This window comes from Salmo salar, chromosome 03 (genome assembly GCF_965601325.2).
Source record: "Salmo salar chromosome 03, fSalSal1, whole genome shotgun sequence".
NCBI lineage: Eukaryota > Metazoa > Chordata > Actinopteri > Salmoniformes > Salmonidae > Salmo > Salmo salar.
The window spans coordinates 24,335,425-24,356,188 of NC_138293.1; the positions used below are offsets into that span (position 1 = coordinate 24,335,425).

At 40.0% G+C, this 20,764-nt stretch overlaps 1 protein-coding gene across 1 annotated transcript in view; it reads right to left on the reverse strand.

Annotated features, from left to right (window-relative positions):
• The window catches only part of brinp2 (BMP/retinoic acid inducible neural specific 2), a 122,663-nt gene that overhangs the window by 74,565 nt on the left and 27,334 nt on the right, over positions 1 to 20,764 (reverse strand). The window lies entirely within an intron of this gene.

A 20,764-nucleotide genomic window follows, 5' to 3' on the forward strand; every position in this document is an offset into this window, starting at 1 on the left:
TTCAAGTTTGTGTGGGCGGACAAAATCACATGAAAACATAATTGTTAGGTATAAATAAGGACCTTGCTCTTGAAAAGAGGACCTAGCTTTACACCAAGTATAGATCTACTGTTGGTCTAAGTTGCCGTTGTTGGATTGTTTAGGCTGACAAAAGTGAGGACACACTCAATTATCCAAAGCTGTTATGACAAAATAAGAATTGCAATCATGTCTGAAGCGTCCTTAAAAAAAGAGGGTGGTACGTTTTTGTTATTTATTAATAAGTTACTGTATGTAGTGTTAAATCTGCAGTGCACAATCAAACATTCAGGCCCAAGAATAGAACAAGCTAGAACAAACTGTACAAGTGATATGGGACTAATTTTGATAAATAACACAATGGAAATTAATTTGAGAGAGCAAAATGCATGTTTAGACAGTAAATAACCTTTCTTTAATTTACACTTGTAAAGGGAAAGGGAGATACCTAATCAGTTGTACAACTGAATGCCTTCAACTGAAATGTGTCTTCTGCATTTAACCCAACCCCTCTGAATCAGAGAGTACCATGGGATTATGTTATGTTTTAATAGGCAATTATTTAGGTAATTTATCTAATTAATAATTATAATAGGCAACTAACTTGGAAAAAGTATGCAGGATCAAGCTTTGAAAAAGGGAACCTCATCAACTCCACTTTATACTAGACAGTATAAAAGGTAACACTTTACAAAAAGTTGCTCTTATACCTGTGTGGTAACGTTAGAATTACTTGAGTCACAGTATTCTATTAACAATGTTGCTACTTTGTAGAGTAATTACATATAGTAAGTATAATGTGCATCCTTCAATACTGCTCAGGAGTAATTGTTGATTTATTGTATCTCACATATACATAAGCCTCCTAGTTCATGTTGTTCATTACATAGAACACAAACCACCATTATTCTGTGAACACCTCACATCTTACAAGTCGCTCACTCTTGTTTTGCAATGTGAAAGATAAATCTGTCTGTATAATTGTAAAATGTGATGTATTGTGATCCTGTCTTGAAGCACCTGGCATTCCAAATGATCTGAATTCCATACATTATTTCAAAGGCTATGATGATACAAAATATTCATTACGTAGAGAATTAATCACTATGAAATAATATTGAATACTTTATTTCACCTTTGTGCATCACAGTAGTTAATAATTCAAATACCTATCATCTGCCTGCCCACTCATCAAGATAGGGCCTGTATAAAACAGTATCTCTCTCATTGCACACGGCACACTCCACTGGGGAATAAACCCTTTTGTGTCCCAAATGGTAGCATATTTTCTATTTGGTGCACTTTTGACCAGGGCTCTATAGGGCTCTAGTCGAAAGTAGTGCACTATATAGGGAATAGGGTGCCATTTGGGAGAGATCCAGTAAAGAGGAGAAGCTGTGTGGCAGCTGCTGCTGCTTTCACATTTCCTTTCATTCTGTATAATCCCCCCCTCCCTCCATCCCTCCCTGTACCCCTGCATTGCCTGTATCCCATACAGCCAAGACTCTATTATAACTTTCCTTTTCACAGTTGGGCTTTGCAGTTGTAAACAGGAGATGAGATTTTAATGCTATTTCATCATGCTGAATCCAAGTGTAAATTCTACTTTGGCATAAATAAAATATGACTTGCGGTGTAGTTTTTCTCACACGATGAAAGTCTTTCCTATATGATGGTTGTCATCTCATGAAGCTAGAGGGGAAAACGAGCCACAGCTGATTCATAAACAGTATAGTGCTGACTTTCCAATCTTGCTTGAAATTTGCCTTTCAAATGAGTCTATGTTCTAAAAGCAACACCTCTTACTGAGATCTCCATCCCAGGGCTTATTGCTCCTCTCTTGAGGTTCTTCCTAATTATAAAATGCATAGAACATCCTAGAAATGCCAGTGAGACAATGGAGGAAAAACTGAATTTAGCCTTGACATTTAATGTTCATCTTGCATAATTCAGGTACCTTCCTATTTACCCTTTCTACCCACGAGGAAAACCAAGGAGAAGACACACGTCTTGAATTCAGTATGGAGGTACGAGGGCGGTTGGAATAGAAAACCATTTTACCGCCTCTCACTTAGAAATAAAATTTCAGACAAGTATGGTCTGGGGAACTGGGCACCTTTTGTGCCATTCACATTTGTAGCATTCACCAAGTTTTGCAGGTGGTTAATGTTCACAGTGGCCAACACCCCTAAATACCACACGCGCACACTCTCACCCACGCGTGCACGCACACTCAGACACACACACCTGCACATCGTCAATGACCATACATTAGGAGAAAGCCTAAAAATTGTGTGTTTCTTCCCTGCTTTATACTGGATATCATAAGGCACAGTATCAGGCAGGTCAGTGGCTTAATGAGCACATAGTATATGCTATACCTGTAAGATCTACCCAGTAATGTGTGCATGGCAATGAGTGCAGCTGTGAGTCCTTATTGGGTCTGACTTAATAAGGTTTTGTTTGTGAGTGTAGGCAGACACCTGCCTCATGGCCAGGCCCAGTAGAGCAGGTGTAGTCCCATTACCAGAAGGCCAGATGTCCTCTTGAACTCAGGTACTCATACTCAGTGTTTTAACTACTCAGCAACCCCGCCAGCTGTCCCACAATATTTCTGTATCGCTGCATGCTGAGGGTGGATTGCTTTATGCAACAAAGTGAATGCATAGTACCAGGTTGGTGGGTTTCTACTATGACACTATTATGAAAACTGTCAGCCAAGGCAGAACTTTCCATCAGTTCCAGCCTAGCAATTTGTTTAAGCGTGGTTTGATGAAAGGATGAGAGCAATTATGAGGAGTACACCTCCTACGCTATGGTAAGCCAAACAGCTGTTATATATATTGGTTCCGCAAGATTTGTGTCCTTATGAGCCGAGCTGCACTGCACCGATAGCATCGTGATTCCAACCCAAAAGCTATACTGTATGTGTTTAAACATGCGAGGTATCCCACTCATTTAAAGATAATTAAAAGGCAGACCAGGTCCCTCAGATGCACATGTTTTCTTTTCCTCAAAAATAAAAATCTACCATTGCCAAAAAACATTCCCTGCATCAAGCTGTGGGATGTTGTTTTTTTTTATATCAGAGTTGCTGGTTGGATGTTGCCAAGCAGCGAAACAGCACAGAACTTCCTGATTAAACTTCCTAGGACCAAGAGCCATTGAGAGGCAGCCTTTAGTTATTATGCCCTCAGCCTCTGGAATAGCCTGCCAGAGAACCTGAGGGGGGAGATCTTAAAACACATTTTTTGCTTTGCTTTTCCTTAGGGTGAGTTTTAATTGTTCCGTTTGTGTCATTCTTTAGTTTTTTTTTTATCTTATATTTGTTGTGTAGTTATAATATTTCAGCTTTTATTTTCTATGGTTTTTTATTCGTTTTTTTCCCCTATAAAGCACATTGCATTCCATTCCAGAAATGTGCTTTATAAATAAAGATTGATTTTATTTGATTGAAGGTCGTACATCTTGCTCAGTAACTTCAATATGATAATAATTTATGAGCAGTTTCTTTCTAACCATGAAGATGATTCAAATCTCATCCTTCCAGTAAAAGTTTGCCCCCAGGTAACTGTCTTGCAAGATGTAAGATAAATAAATAAATAAAAGCCATAATCTTGAAAATGAAAAAGAGCCTTAATTAAAAACCGTAAGCATGCCAAGTTAATCAGCTAAAACAATTAGGAGGGCGTGAAAAAGCATTAATGTAAAAATAATCTGATTCTCAGCCACACCTCATTGTTCAGGGCACTTAAAAGTGAGATGCCACACATTTCAAACAGGAAAGCAGGTGCTTACCTATTAACTGCACATTAATACAGAGTACAGTCAGCATTACACAGGGCAGATGGTCTCCAGAGATAAGGCTTAAAAGCTAGCCAGAGAGGAGTCAAGCTAAATATTACTGTTAGATCTACATCGGGGTCTCCGACGGAGCCAAAGTTAAGCAAACAACCATATGGGCAATTAGGACCATCAGTACCTGCAACATTTCTATAGCACTTGATAATTAAGAAACACCAATCTGTCTTTAGGAGGTTTCATATTTTCCAACTGTTTGATTTTAAGAAAATCCCAAAGTACTAAAGGATCGAATATGTGTTATTGCTTCACCTGTCCATCTGCCGTCGTTTCTCCATAAACACAAAGCCACGTATAGTGTAATTGGCTATACATCACTCTGAAAATACATAGCCCAGATAATTACCCAAGCTGCTTACTGTGGGTAACACTGTCTCCATAAAAAGTCCATCTGCACATTGCAACAACTCTTTATTAGTTTGTTGACTAATCCCCCAATAGGTCCACAGTGACATGGGAGGTTGTAGAATTCCTGCCAAGAACAATACACACACATTTGGTAATTGAGAGCACAGCAGGGCCTCAGTTTGAATAGCCTCTGTAAACTTTAATTATATACAGTATCTACTGAGGTATTGAAGGAAATATCCAAAGGTGGGATACATGTTTACATTTCTTTTTTAAACAGCAGAACATCAATCAAAAGCTAAATTCAATCGTAATGCATTTTGCAATTTCAGAATGTGTAACATTTCCCATTTTCATGATGCAACTGTCAACCTGGTCTCATCAGTATGTTGAAAACATGTAACAAACCATATTGTCTGTCATCTATACATGTGATGTTCATTGTCATGGTAATTGTTTCAGTGGTAATAGCTAATCAAGGCCAATTGCAAGGCCACAATCATCTTGATTTAGAAAGACACTGATGTGGGTGTCAGTTGTGCTTATGCTGAATCCATTTCAGAAAAGCCATGAGCCATGGGTTGATGGCTAGCTTTGAAAGGGTTGATGAGATCTTATTTTCAAGAAAAGCCATGAGGAGCTCTTGTGCTTCTCTGTTGATATTTTCATTAAATATTCAGATAGTTTTATATAATGTATCAGCTTCATGTATATTTGAACTACCTTTTAGGGCACATCAATTCTATTTGATTCATGTGAGAGATGGCACAGTACCAGTCCCTTGTTCTGCAAAGGAGAAACCTAGCAGAACAGTTTGATTTATATTACGCATCTCCTTTAAAACTTTACTTTACTCTCCAATCTTGTTGATTCTGAATGAGAACATAGGGGAGATTTAAAAGGTTGACTCTAAAGGTTAAAATGTAACACAAAAGCAGAAAGTACCCACAATGTGCCTTAAGGCTAGCAAGTATTGACTTCTTTGTGTGTGTGTGTGTGTGTGTGTGTGTGTGTGTGTGTGTGTGTGTGTGTGTGTGTGTGTGTGTGTGTGTGTGTGTGTGTGTGTGTGTGTGTGTGTGTGTGTGTGTGTGTGTGTGTGTGTGTGGTGCTTGCGTTAGAGAGAATGCAGAAATGCAGAGACGTTCCTCTTTTCAATAAATCCATGACCATGAATCAGTGCCCACGGCTCATCACTACCAGATCATTTTACTGATTTTTAAAGCCTGAAGCAATCTAGAGCCAGAAGTAAAAGTATATTAGAGTTACTCTATCATATAAAGATTTTGGGCTAATATTCCCAAATTTTCTCTGTGAGGGGTGTATTGTTATAAAGTAATATCATTTTGGTTGCTTTTGAAGCCGATTTATATCTTTTTTGTATTTGTTATGGATCCCCTCTTGCTGGGGTCTGGCAAAATGAAGTTATAAATTATAATACACAACACACTAAGTGTGTGCCCTCAGGCCTCTACTCCACTACCACATATCTACAGCACAAAATCCATGTGTATGTATGCATGTGTCTGTGCCTATGTTTGTGTTGCTTCACAGTCCACGCTGTTCCATAAGGTGTATTTTTATCCGTTTTTTAAATCTGATTCTACTGCTTGCATCAGTTACCTGATGTGGAATAGAGTTCCATGTAGTTATGGATCTATGTAGTACTGTGCTCCTCCCATAGTCTGTTCTGGACTGTGAAGAGACCTCTGGTGGCATGTCTTGTGGGGTTTGCATGGGTGTCTGAGCTGTGTGCTAGTCGTTTAAACAGACAGCTCCGTGCTTTCAACATGTCAATACCTCTCACAAATACAAGTAGTGAAGAAGTCAATCTCTCCTCCACTTTGAGCCAAGAGAGATTGACATGCATATTATTAATGTTTCCACTATGTGTACATCCAAGGGCCAGTTGTGCTGCCCTGTTCTGAGCCCATTGCAATTTTCCTAAGTCCCTCTTTGTGGCACCTGGCCACATGATTGAACAGTAGGCCAGGTGTGACAAAACCAGAGCCCGTAGGACCTGCCTTGTTGATAGTGCTGTTAAGAACGTAGAGCAACGCTTTATTATGGACAGACTTCTCTCCATCTTAGCTACTGTTGTATCAATATGTTTTGACCACGACAGTTTACAATCCAGGGTTACTCCAAGCTGTATAGCCACCTCAACTTGCTCAATTTCCACATGATTTATTACAAGATTTGGTTGAGGTTTAGGGTTTAGTGATGCTTTAATGCTTTTAGTTTAGAAATATTTAGGACAAACTGATTCCTTGCAACCCATTCTGAAACAAACTACTGCTCTTTGTTAAGTGTTGCAGTCATTTCAGTCGCTGTAGTAGCTGACGTGTATAGTGTTGAGTCACCCGCATACATAGACACACTGGCTTTACTTAAAACCAGTGACAAAGTAAGGGGCCTAGACAACTGCTCTGGGGAATTCCTTATTCTACCTGGATTATGTTGGAGAAGCTTCCATTAAAGAACACCTGAACACCTGTTCTGTTAGACACTTAACTCTTTATTGGGGCGGCAGGTTGCCTAGTGGTTAGAGCGTTGGGCCAGTAACTGGAAGGTTGCTAGATTGAATCCCCGAGCTGACAAGGTAAAAATCTGTCGTTCTGCCCCTGAACAAGGCAGTTAACCCACTGTTCCTAGGCCGTCATTGTAAATAACAATTTGTACTTAACTGACTTGCCTAGTTAAATAAAGATGAAATAAAATATGTCAATTATCCACAATATAGCAGGGGATGTAAAGCCATAACACATACATGTACGTTTTTCCAGCGGCAGATATGATCGATAAAGTCAAAAGCTGCACTGAAGTCTAACAAAACAGCCCCCACAATCTTTATCATCAACTTACATGATGACATGTAAGTACACAGTTTTGAGTGATTAATTGTGCTCTGTTACCATGGTTGTTTATCATCCTTCAAAACTGTTGAGGTGTTTGTGAAGTAATTCTTGCCCCCAGCTTGCATGCTCACCCACCGCTGCTGCTGTAGACTGAGTGAACAGCATGCAATACATACAATATGTCTCTCATCTGCTATCTCATACTCAACCTTGGAATTCATGCAGAATATGGAGCCCAGAGCTCTGCTTATCATCTTCACAATTCCGCACATTGTTAATGTTTTTATGTTCCAACAGGCATGGAAGACTATCTGATGATTCCGATGGGTAGTGACTGATTTCAGCCCCTGCTAAAACATTTATGGTCAGTTTGGTCATGAATTTTAATCACACGTATCTCGTGATACTTCTGGAGTAAAGGAGACATATCCGTCCGGCATGTTTTGGAGAGAAGAAAGTAGGGAAGTGATCGTGATCGTCAGCTAGAAGCTACAGCCATAGACAGGTGGAATCTATTAGAGCCTGGGAGAGGATAAAAAGGCGCAAAACTCTCCATGGAAAAAGTCTAATGTTTCTGCATACAGAATGGTCAATCAAACGAAGAATCTTCATATCTGAGGAGCAGGGTATTTCATAATAGATATTCCCAACACAAAGCTTGAGAGAAGATGAAAGTTTATAGAAGGTTGTTTTCCGGTACACTGAATGCATTTGAAATTTGTCCTGAGGCTCATTAGAATTGCTATAGTCATTCAACACATCATTTTCTCTGAGTGATGGTTTAAAGTGGTTGTGTGTTTTCTCACTCTTTAATAATATGAGCAGACTGTAGCAGGGCTTGTCATCGTGGTTTTTAGATAAATGCCTTTTTCTGCAGGATGAATCACTCTATCAGGGTCAATGAACACTAATGGAGAAAAACTCAACATAATGCTTCATGCAATATAATTTTGGGAGGTTCTGGTATGCCAAAACTACCCTGTTAAATGTACGTATGATATAGACACGATTTGTATAAAAAATAATCAACAATAATCAGTTTGCTTTTATTGAACATATTGGCCTAAGACTTGTTCTTATAAAATGCAGAGGTATCTTTACAAAAACAAAAATCTTTAGGAACTTAGGAAAGTTTGTTTATATTTGTTGATATTTTCCAGTTGCTTTGACCAGCAAGGCATGAAGTGATATCGTGCAATTAGAAACCCTAGCCTGGATGTCAATGATGAGTATATCTCCCCTTGTATAATTCTTAGGGAAATGGATGGACATCTTTTTAAGCTGCATAATGGTGAGAGATCATTATGCAAGGGCAAGACTGATCCAATATCCAACCCAGGGGAGGTCCGACCCACCAACGTGCTCAAGGTTCAGCGCACAGTTCAGGGCCAACGGCAATGGTACCATGCCAACTCCTCTCATGTGCCTCTCTCTCTAAACCAGCCATTCCTCTGGAGACTTCAGCAACCAAAAACAAACACCTCTCTATCTCTCCCTCGCTCTCGTTTTCTCTCTCTCGCCATCTTAGCAACCCCTCGTATTGTGTGCCAGTCAACATTCATCCGGCCATAATTGAAAAAAATGTAGTTCCTTCCTCAGTTTATGTGACTTGGCTATTGAATTCTGTTTTGACAGGCCATACTCTATAGTGGGTCAAACTCACTCTGTCTGACCAAGCTTGTTCCAAAAACAGGAACATGTTATCATTCCATTTTCTGGTTTGCTGTGGCAGCTCTCCCTCAACACTTCCCAGAAGATAATTGCATTAGTCTAATTTGACACATTGGGAACATTTGTCACGCTCCTATAGCTGATGTACCACTGTGCCCCACGGTGGATATTAACTTTCCGAATTCCAAAGTCTATAAAAAATATGAATCAAGAGATAACAAGGAAGCAGCATTTTTGTTTTGAGTAAAAACCCAGTATCCACAGGCATTTTCTGAAATTCTTTTAGCTTTCCATGTTCAGCTCAGACTCAATTTAAGGCACACATCTGTGATCTGAACCCTGGAGTTCCTCAAGAAACCATTGCAGTCAATGGGTTAATATTTGCACCTTTGGTTAGTTGAGGGGTTCTTGGAGGAACCTTTAATGTTTCAATGTAGCAAAAAGTTCCCGGAGGAACCTTTTTGCTGGTGCGTGCGGAGCACTTTGAATTTATTTTACCAATGGATTTGTTGCGCTGTCAGACTCAGAAGGTTTTCGGCAATGGATTTATCGGATAGCTAGCAATTTGTAAACAATTACCCATTCCTATCAGTGAATTTTAATAGCAATGTTGAATAAATCAACATTTGTTCCTGTAGCCTCCTGTTTTATTTCAGAAATGTTTATTGTGATGGTAATGATGTTTCCTTATAATGATAATTATTAGGTGATGTCTTAAGTCGCTATGTAGCTACAGTATCTTCAATCTAGCCTACACTTAAAAATGCTGGGTTGTTTGGATGACCCAACTCCTGGGTTGGAGGCAATGGGTCACTTAGTAGGGTTGTTTTCTTTAAAAAGAGCTAGGTTGGGTTGTTGATTCTGGGTTAAAGTAACTGGGTTAAAGTAAATCTCACTTTCAATAGTTCATATTGTGTTAACTCATACCCAAATAATGTTGTTGACTCGCCCTATTCTCTTATTTGTGGCCAAAGCATAAATAGGTGGAAAAACACTTTAAAAAAACATCCTAATCAGCGGTCTAGAGCAGGATGAGCTGGCCAATCAGCAGTCTACTCGCATTAATATTTGTAATATCCCAGTATACAACCACACCATTCTGTTGTTGGGGTACGCCCACACCATTCCAACACTGAAAAGCTGCTTTTTAACATACTTAAAAAAATGTAAAGGGAAACTATTTCACTCATATTCACCATGTTTCTATCTAACCGTTTTATGCGAGTAAAGTAACATTTCACAACAGGCCCAAGGGAAACAGCAAATTTGTCTGTAACCTTACAGATGGATTGCCAGATCGCAGTTGTAAATGAGAACTTGTTCTCAACTGGCCTACCTGGTTAAATAAAGGTGAAATAAAATAAAAATCGTGTCACGGATTCCCCCGGTACTCCTGCTCATTCCGTGCACCAGTTCCGGAGAACTCCAGGCATCACTGAACTGTCTCATTAAGCACACCTGATTCCAATTCCCCTGATCAGTAATTGTATTTGTATAAATGACTGGAGACCGGCGCAGGAATACGTAATAGGGGGTTTTAATACTCCACCCAAAAATACAACATGCCATGAAAAGGCACAGGGATGAAGCCCAAAACGAACACGTATAAAAAACACAGGGAGGTAACCCAAACAAAAGAGCGAGGTTAAACCTCCAATAAATACACGGGACGAGACCCGTAATAACAAAACATGGGACGAGACTCTCAATAATAAGTGCACAACAATACACAGTACGAGAACAGTAATAACGAGTACACAATACACACAGCACGAAAGCCGAAACCACAAAGCACAGGTACTCACAAGACCAACGGACATGGGAACAATAACCGACAAGACAAGGGTGAACAGAGGGCACAAACAGTTGAAGTCGGAAGTTTACATACACTTAAGTTGGAGTCATTAAAACTCGTTTTTCAACCACTCCACAAATTTCTTGTTAACAAACTATAGTTTTGGCAAGTCGGTTAGGACATCTACTTTGTGCATGACACAAGTCATTTTTCCAACAATTGTTTACAGACATATTATTTCACTTAAAATTCACTGTATCACAATTCCAGTAGGTCAGAAGTTTACATACACTAAGGTGACTGTGACTTTAAACAGCTTGGAAAATTCCAGAAAATTATGTCATGGCTTTAGAAGCTTCTGATAGGCTAATTGACATCATTTGAGTCAATTGGAGGTGTACCTGTGGATGTATTTCAAGGCCTACCTTCAAACTCAGTGCCTCTTTGCTTGACATCATGGGAAAATCAAAAGAAATCAGCCAAGACCTCAGAAAAAAATGGTAGACCTCCACAAGTCTGGTTCATCCTTGGGAGCAATTCCCAAACGCCTGAACGTACCACGTTCATCTGTACAAACAATCGTATTCAAGTATAAACACCATGGGACCACGCAGCCATCATACCGCTCAGGAAGGAGACGCGTTCTGTGCTTTGGTGCGAAAAGTGCAAATCAATCCTAGAACAACAGCAAAGGACCCTGTGAAGATGCTGGAGGAAACAGGTACAAAAGTATCTATATCCACAGTAAAACGAGTCCTATATCAATATAACCTGAAAGGCCGCTCAGCAAGGAATAAGCCACTACTCCAAACTGCCATAAAAAGCCAGACTACACTTTGCAACTGCACATGGGGACAAATATTGTACTTTTTGGAGAAATGTCCTCTGGTCTGATGAATCAAAAATAGAACTGTTTGGCCATAATGACCATCGTTAAGTTGGGAGTAAAAAGGGGGAGGCTTGCAAGCTGAAGAACACCATCCCAACCGTAAAACATGGGGGTGGCAGCACCATGTTGTGGGGGTACTTTGCTGCAGGAGGGACTGGTGCACTTCACAAAATAAATGGCATCATGAGGAGGGGAAAATATGTGGATATATTGAAGCAACATCTCAATACATCAGTCAGAAAGTTAAAGTTTGGTCGCAAATGGGTCTTCCAAATGGACAATGACACCAAGCATGCTTCCAAAGTTGTGGCAAAAAGGCTTAAGGACAACAAAGTCAATGTATTGGAGTGGCCATCATAAAGCCCTGACCTCAATCCCATAGAAAATGTGTGGGCAGAACTGAAAAAGTGTGTGCGTGCAAAGAGGCCTACAAACCTGACGCAGTTACACCATCTCTGTTAGGAGGAATGGGCCAAAATTCACCCAACTTATTGTGGGAAGCTTGTGGAAGGCTACCCGAAACGTTTGACCCAAGTTAAACAATTTAAAGGCAATGCTACCAAATACTAATTGAGTGTATGTAAACTTCTGACCCACTGGGAATGTGACAAAATAAATAAAAGCTGAAGTAAATCATTCTCTCTACTATTATTCTGACATTTCACATTCTTAAAATAAAGTGGTGATCCTATCTGACCTAAGACAGGGAATTTTTACTAACATTAAATGTCAGGAATTGTGAAAAAATTAGTTTAAATGTATTTGGCTGAGGTGTATGTAAATTCCGACTTCAACTGTATATACAATTACTAATCAGGGGAATTGGAATCAAGTGTGCGTAATGAGACAGTTCAGTGAAGCCTAGAGGTTGGTGAGGTAGACCTCCGGAACTGGTGCATGAAATATCCTGGAAGGATATTGACCTCATTCCGTCAGTAGATGATGCCTGGTTATTCTTTAAAAGTAATTTCCTCACCATCTTAAATAAGCACGCCCCATTCAAAAAACATTGAACCAGGAATAGATCTAGCCCTTGGTTCACTCCAGACCTGACTGCCCTTGACCAGCAAAAAAACATCCTGTGGCGTACTGCATTAGCATCGAATAGCCCCCGCGATATGCAACTTTTCAGGGAAGTTAGGAACCAAAATACACAGGCAGTTAGGAAAGCAAAGGCTATTTTTTTCAAACAGAAATTTGCATCCTGTAGCACAAACTCCAAAAAGTTCTGGGACACTAAAGTCCATGGAGAATAAGTGCACCTCCTCCCAGCTGCCCACTGCACTGAGGCTAGGAAACACTGTCACCACCGATAAATCCACTATAATTGAGAATTTCAATAAGCATTTTCCTACGGCTGGCCATGCTTTCCACCTGGCTACCCCTACCCCGGTCAACAGCCCTGCACCCCCCACAGCAACTTGCCCAAGCCTCCCCCAATTCTCCTTCACCCAAATCCAGATAGCTGATGTTATGAAAGAACTGCAAAATCTTGACCACTACATATCAGCCGGCCCATCTGCCAAAATTGTTGCAACCCCTATTACTAGCTTGTTCACCTCTCTTTCGTATCGTCTGAGATCCCCAAAGATTGGAATGCTGCCGCGGTCATCCCCCTCTTCAAAGGGGAGACACTCTAGACCCAAACTGCTACAGAACTATATCTATCCTACCCTGCCTTTCTAAGGTCTTCGAAAGCCAAGTTAACATACAGATCACCGACCATTTCGAATCCCACCGTACCTTCTCCGCTATGCAATCTGGTTTCCGAGCTCGTCATGGGTGCACCTCAGCCACGCTCAAGGTCCTAAACGATATCATAACCGCCATCAACAAGAGACAATACTGTGCAGCTGTATTCATTGACCTGGCCAAGGCTTTCGACTCTGTCAATCACCACATTCTTATCGGCAGACTCAACAGCCTTGGTTTCTTAAATGACTGTCTCGCCTGGTTACCCAACTACTTCTCAGACAGAGTTCAGTGTGTCAAATCGGAGGGCCTGTTGTCTGGACCTCGGGCAGTCTCTATGGGGGTGCCACAGAGTTCAATCCTCGGGCCGACTCTTTTCTCTGTATACATTAATGATGTCGTTCTTGCTGCTGGTGATTCTCTGATCCACCTCTACGCAGACGACACCATTCTGTATACTTCTGACCCTTCTTTGGACACTGTGTTAAGTAACCTTCAGACGAGCTTCAATGCCATACAACTCTCCTTCTGTGGGCTCCAACTGCTCTTAAATGCAAGTAAAACTAGATGCATGCTTATTGCCTTACTTCCCTTGTCCTACCTCATTTGCACACATTGTATATAGACTTTTTATATTGTGTTATTGTATGTATGTTGTATGTTTGTTTATTCCATGTGTAACTCTGTGCTGTTGTTTGTGTCGCACTGCTTTGCTTTATCTTGGCCAGGTTGCAGTTGTAGCCTACCTGGTTAAATAAAGGTGAAATATATATATTTTTTTTAACGAAATGAGCAGCCGTACGGGGAATCTGTGACAAATGGAAATTCCTTTATGCGCAAATATTGCTATAATAACTATATTGAAGTAAACTTGGAGTCACGCGATGATATGTTGTGTGGTCCTCCCACTATGACTTGGGAAAGAATATCGTTTACTAGGCTATAGATTAAATAAGTTCTGATGAACTTCAAAAGGTGGTGAAAGTACACTCTGTGATTGACGCTCCTTTCCAATAAATATCCATGGTCTTATTCTGGAGACATGATGATTGATGCTTAGCTGCCTTTTGACAAGTAAAAATGATCTTGCTCTTTTGTCCATAATAATATCATGTAGGCTATCCACCCGCACTGTATCTGAAAGCTTTTTTGGGGACAAGACCAACAGTAGATTTGAAAATGTGGTGGAAACCCATTTAACTTCTATTCTTTATCTGGTACAAAAATATTTTTTATGTGAATTACGTCATCACGCATAGCCTTTTATCCACAACAGGTCAATTTCATGGAAACACATCTCTGCTGTGAAAATATATTTTTTTATGCATATTTTTTTTTTTTCACATAAAACTATTGCATGGAAACCTAGATATAGTAAGTAAATATAGGTCATATTTCATAGAAATCTGAAAACAATAGACAATTACTTTAAGATATGACCCAAATCAAATCAGAAGATTGGAGGCATGGCTTAGGGGCTTTGAGATAGCTATTTTTGGCCACCCGTGATAGTAATGTCATTCCTGTTCATTTGTTCTGTTGTATTGTCATCACATGTTTAGGTTGAACATTGACAGTTGTGTAGCTTCAATGAGGCTTACAGAGATGTAGGAGTTCCTCAAAGGCCTATGCAAATCACAATGTTAGAATAGTTACTACTTTATTACTATATGTAATCACAAATGTAAATCTTATTAATATTATAATATGTACTATGCACAACTATTAAAATACAATTTACATTTTCAGTGTACAAACTTAACATGAATGACATTTACTCTCATGGGTGGCTAAAAATAACTATGAAAGCCACGGCTCCAATAAGCCATGCCTCTAATCTTCTGATATGCTACCACCGCTACAATACATTACTAAAAAGGTTAAAGTTGAACCCCTCCCATTCCAAAAACATTCTTTGAAGAATCTTGTCAATGGGGTTTCCCCGAGGAACCTTTTTGACCCCACAGTGGCAATCTTTTGAACATCAAAATATTATTCGAGGCTCCTTCACTTCTAAGAGTGCAGTTCACTGCACAAGCTTACAGTCTTAACCTTTTTATCTCTCCCACTCAAATAAGACACCTAACATTGGTAAAGATATAATAGTCATACCATGTTTGAGAATAACTTCAGAGGAGCCCTATTTTTTTGTAGGAGTGATTCAGTCCATAATACATGTAAAGGTTAACACAGCGAATATTCACAACCAACAAACTTGCACAAAATATGTTTTTACCAGCTAAATTTGAGCAAATACAAATCATTCTCTGTCTAAGTAATGGATTTAGTGTAGCAGGTTTTATTCAAAAAATGGAAGCTGTATAAAGTTGCAGTATATTGCCAAGAACTGTGTGTGCATTGTGGTTGATATAAGTGATGAGTCAAGATGGGTATTTGCAATATAGCAGGGCCACCAGGGAACATTTTCAGTGTGCATTGCTGAAACAGCACAATATAAATAGTTCATGACTTTCAATTTAGTGTTGAACTATCGGTTTACAATAATGTCTCAGAATGCTCATGTCAAAATTCTATGGAACAGTTTTTTCCTCCTACATTGTAACAAAGTCAGTAATCTATAGTTCAAGACTTCAATACTGCAGATTGACAAATGAAACTCGAATTAACATTAAAATCAATGCATCGGTCAGAATTTATCTGGAGATCGCTCACTTATCTTCAGATCAAACCTGCATAGCCATGCCTTTAAAATGATTCCTCCAAGGTAGACACAGCAGTGACTCTAATAGATGAGGCTTGTGTAGTAACCTAATGTTTGAAGATGTCTCCCCTTTTCCTTATCAGATTCTGCTCCTTTGTAGGGTTTTGCATCGACAGTAGCTTTGGATATTATCTTATTTGAGGTCTGTCACTCACTGTGGACAACACAACTCATCTGATGTGTTAGGATATAGCAGTGGATGACAGGATATGTTTTAGAAATAATGCCTTTACCCTTTATTTCTTTATGCAACGTTCAAAACACACAACCAGTCTGAAGCTAGACTGTGTGTTCGACTGAAATGGTGGAGCTTAATTTACTGTATGATAATTGCTATTATCATAGGGGGATGAAAATTAAACTTCACACTGTGCAAACATGTTCCAACATGTGAAACTGGATTATATTTTATGAGCTAACAAATGCATTCTGCATTGTTTTTCCTCTCGGGACAACAAACAACTGAGGTGACACTGGCATGTCTTCAATGGGTTGAGTTTGTGGACTGCCTCCCAGATTCACATTTCATCATTTCTTCCTGGTCTGTCATGGGGTAGCAAACAGCTATGCTTAATTTACGCATGCCAGGGTGGGTATACATGTAGCTACTCTAAAGCCAAGGACAGAAGATGCTAACTAGTAGCAAAGAAAAACACTCACAAAAAACACCTAATAGCTATTCTCTTCTTCATTTAATCAACCACCCCTTAACTCCACCTTTAAGAAGTAGCTGCACCCAATGTTCCCGCTATTGCAACTTCCAACACACATTTACTGTGAACACTGAGGCTGTACCCACTTTAAGTTACAGTTTATTAACAGTGGCCAAGTAGGCTACATTTGATCATAATGTAGGCTACCAGACTGATCTACCATAAAAAAACAATGGAGAAAATGCCTCCCATAACATTTTAACATGGAAACAGCTGTTCTATCATTCAGCCCACAGAAGCAGCCAATGTGTGGTGTTCAATGTAGGCCTACATTGCACGAGACTTTTGAAAAAAACATGCAGAGCTTGACATTAACCTGTTTATCCACTTGTCTTTCAAACAAGGAGGTGACTGAAAATGTTTTTGTGTTGGTTGATGCAAGAAACCACTTTACAAAATAAAATGCATTATTATTCCCATACCATTATTACAGAGAATCAGACAAATTATCCTACCCTCTGCCTATTGGCTATTTAGCTTATTCAAGCCTGTCTCAATTTCAACACTGCCCCATAAGACAAAAAAAAGTTATTTATCTGACTCGCTTTTCAAAGATATCTAGAAATGTACTTGTTTTTTGTTCTTGAAGGAAGCAATCACTCCCATATTGCTAACTTCAAATGATCTATAACTGGGCTAATAACTCACTAACTAGCAAAGGATATGAACAAAATGTGCACACGTGGCTACATGCTGCTCTCGCTTTGATCTCATAACAATCTAGTCACAACCGCTCATGCTGTAAATACAGTCCAGTTCAGAGTAAATGGCACAGATCCATATATGGCAATGGTCTAGTTGCATATTGGCCTACTGCAGCTCTGATTGTTTTTGCCGCATCGGTCTGTGGACAGTATGGGCTGAGTTGTGCTTGTCAATGCAATAGAATCCTACTCCGATGTGTTCTGCCTCCAACAAAATCTCTTGCATAGTTTGTTTTATTTCGGTATGTTGCATTGAAAGTGGCTAATATTGCATTGATTAGATCACAAATGCAACAGTAAAGGGAAACGTTGATAGTGTTAACAGGGAAAACTCTAGAATAGTGGTCACCAACTTTTTGAGTCAAGATTACTTTGAGTAAATATGCAAGCTGAGATCTAGCACTCATATTTCTTTTTATATTACTTAAAAACGTAAGCCTATAGCATTGAGGTTTGTGCTGTAAGCTATAGGCCCAATACATTAGCACCGCATATTGGCTTTGCTTGAAATGCCCTGCCAATGCATTGTTGTTCAGGATAATTTTTTAAATAATATTTCAAAATTTGAGGTAGGCTATATGATCACACCGGTAATAGATCCTTTGTTGTACTACTTGTGAGGCACAGCTAAGTGAGCATACATTTCAATAATTTGCTTTTTATTTTACTGGGCTGATGTTGCCTGCATCTGATGGTCAGTATCAGCGGAGGGAGAGAGTAGAAGGCTGGTGTGCCTCTCAACATCCCTCCGCTCTCCCTTTCCTTCACTGACCAAAAAGGGTCACTGTCTTCCAGCTGATGGCGAAACTCGAGTCGCACTGCATTATTTCTGCCTCATGCACAAGTTCATGTTGTTACTCCTATGAACCTAAAAAGTGAAATATTCCTTGATATTAAAAAAGACCCAAGCCACTAATAATAACAACACAAGCCTATACACTTTCCTACTCATTCATTACTGCTGCAGTGCTTGTTGTAGTGCTGAGTGGAAATAGGAATAATGTGCATTTTATGGCTTACACAAGTGTTGAATACAAAGTGTTGACAGTGCTGAGTAAGAACTTAAACATGGACTCACTCATTAAAACAGCAGCTCTTTGGTGTATTCGTTGACAGTCTCTCTCTAGTCATGGTTTTAAATGTTTTGAAATCTGACAGTATCAATTTTGCTGTAGCTTTATTTTATGCCTGTTTCATTACAGCAGACACAATAATCTGTGCCATCCGATTGGCCAGTGGTAGGCCTATAGTGCACTTGATTTGCTCTCCCAGTACATTCAGACACATTAAATGGTTCAAAATGGTTCAAACTGGCAACAGTCTACCCGGCGAGCAGTGCAGCTGAATCCGATGCACCTACCGCCAACAGCCCAAGGCTAATAAAAAAAAAATAATAGGAACACAAGGCTCTATCATTGGGTTTTCTACAGAAATGTTTGGCGATCGACAAGGAATGCCTTTGAGATCGCGCAACGACGCGGCCGGTTTGGTGCCCACTGCTCTAGAAAGTTGAGTGAAGTTAAATCTCATTTTTCTCTCTGTGTGCTAATATTTCTTCTGCGCTGCAGTCCAGGGGAGCTGTGCAGCAGTCTTGGGCAACTGTGTGACGCATATGCAAGCATGGCAAAAAGTTATATTTCAGTCTTCTGTGATGTATATAAAGTGTAATATTGGGATGCAAACTCAAAATTGAATACATTTAAACTCTATAGCTGACATGGTACAGGTGTCTTTATTTTTTGTAAACCCATAGCCATGTGCGTGAGTTGTATACTTTTGTTTTAAAGTAGATTAGTTTAAGACTACCAAGAAACACTCTGTGTGACCCTGATTTAGCCCACTGCACTAAAAGGTTAATTATGTAAGGTGAAAGAGCATGTTCAGCAGTCATAGAAGGTAAAGGAATAGATTGGGAGGGGCAATAAAGAACCTCTGCTGACAGTGTACCCTGGTGCAAGGGAAAAGTCCATACCACAATACTGGAAAACTGCATCCAAATAACATAAATAACACATTTACATAAGTATTCAGACCCTCTACTCAGTACTTTGTTGAAACACCTTTGGCAATGATTACAGCCTCGGGTCTTCTTGGGTATGACGCTACAAGCTTGGCAGATCATCTCAAGCTCTCTCAGGTTGGATGGGGAGCATCGCTGCACAGCTATTTTCACCCTTGTTACACCCTCGACAACTGTGAATATTATTATTTGACCATGCTGGTCATTTATGAACATTTGAACATCTTGGCCATGTGCTGTTATAATCTCCACCCGGCACAGCCAGAAGAGGACTGGCCACCCCTCATAGCCTGGTTCGTCTCTAGGTTTCTTCCTAGGTTTTGGCCTTTCTAGGGAGTTTTTCCTAACCACCGTGCTTCTACACCTGCTTTGCTTGCTGTTTGGGGTTTTAGGCTGGGTTTCTGTACAGCACTTTGAGATATCAGCTGATGTAAGAAGGGCTATATAAATACATTAGATTTGATTTGATTTTCAGGTCTCTCCAGAGATGTTTGATCGGGTTCGGTCTCTGGCTGAGCCACTCAAGGACATTCAGAGACTTGTCCCGAAGCCACTCCTGGATTGTCTTGGCTGTGTGCTTAGGGTCATTGTCCTGTTGGAAGGTGAACCATCATCCCAGTCTGAGGTCTTGAGCGCTCTGAAGCAGGTTTTCATCAAGGATCTATCTGTACTTTGCTCCATTCATCTTTCCCTCGATCCTGACTAGTTTCCCAGTCCCTGCCACTGAAGAACATCCCCACAGCATGATGCTACCACCACCATGCTTCACTTTTGGGAAGGTATTGGCCAAAGAGTTCAAACTTGGTTTCATCAGACCAGAGAATCTAGTTTCTCATGGTCTGAGAGTCCTTTAGGTGCCTTTTGGCAAACTCCAAGAGCGCTGTCATGTGCCTTTTACTGAGGAGTGACTTCCATCTGGCCACAGTACCATAAAGGCCTGATTGGTGGAGTGCTGTAGAGATGGTTGTCCTTTTGGAAGGTTCTCCCATCTCAACAGAGGAACTCTGTCAGAGTGAGCATCGGTTTCTTGGTCACCTCCCTGACCAAGGTCCTTCTCCCCCGATTGCTCAGTTTGGCCGGGCGGTCAGCTCTAGGAAGAGTCTTGGTGGTTCCAAACTTCTTCCATTTAACCTCTATGGGCTAGGTGGGACGCTAGCGTGCCACCCGTGGTGCACTCCATCAACAGCAGGTGCATTTCAAGAGCGGCAAATTTGAATCCAAATAAATGTCAAAATTCAAATTTTTCAAAAATACAACTATTTTACACCATTTGAAAGATAAACATCTCCTTAATCTAACCACGTTTTACGATTTCAAAAAGGTTTTACGGCGAAAGCATAAATTTAGAGTATGTTAGGACAGTACATTTACAAGAGTTGTGTGTAATGTTTTGTCAAGTCAAAGACAGGGTCACCAAAACCATAAAACCAGCTAAAATGATGCACTAACCTTTTACAATCTCCATCAGATGACACT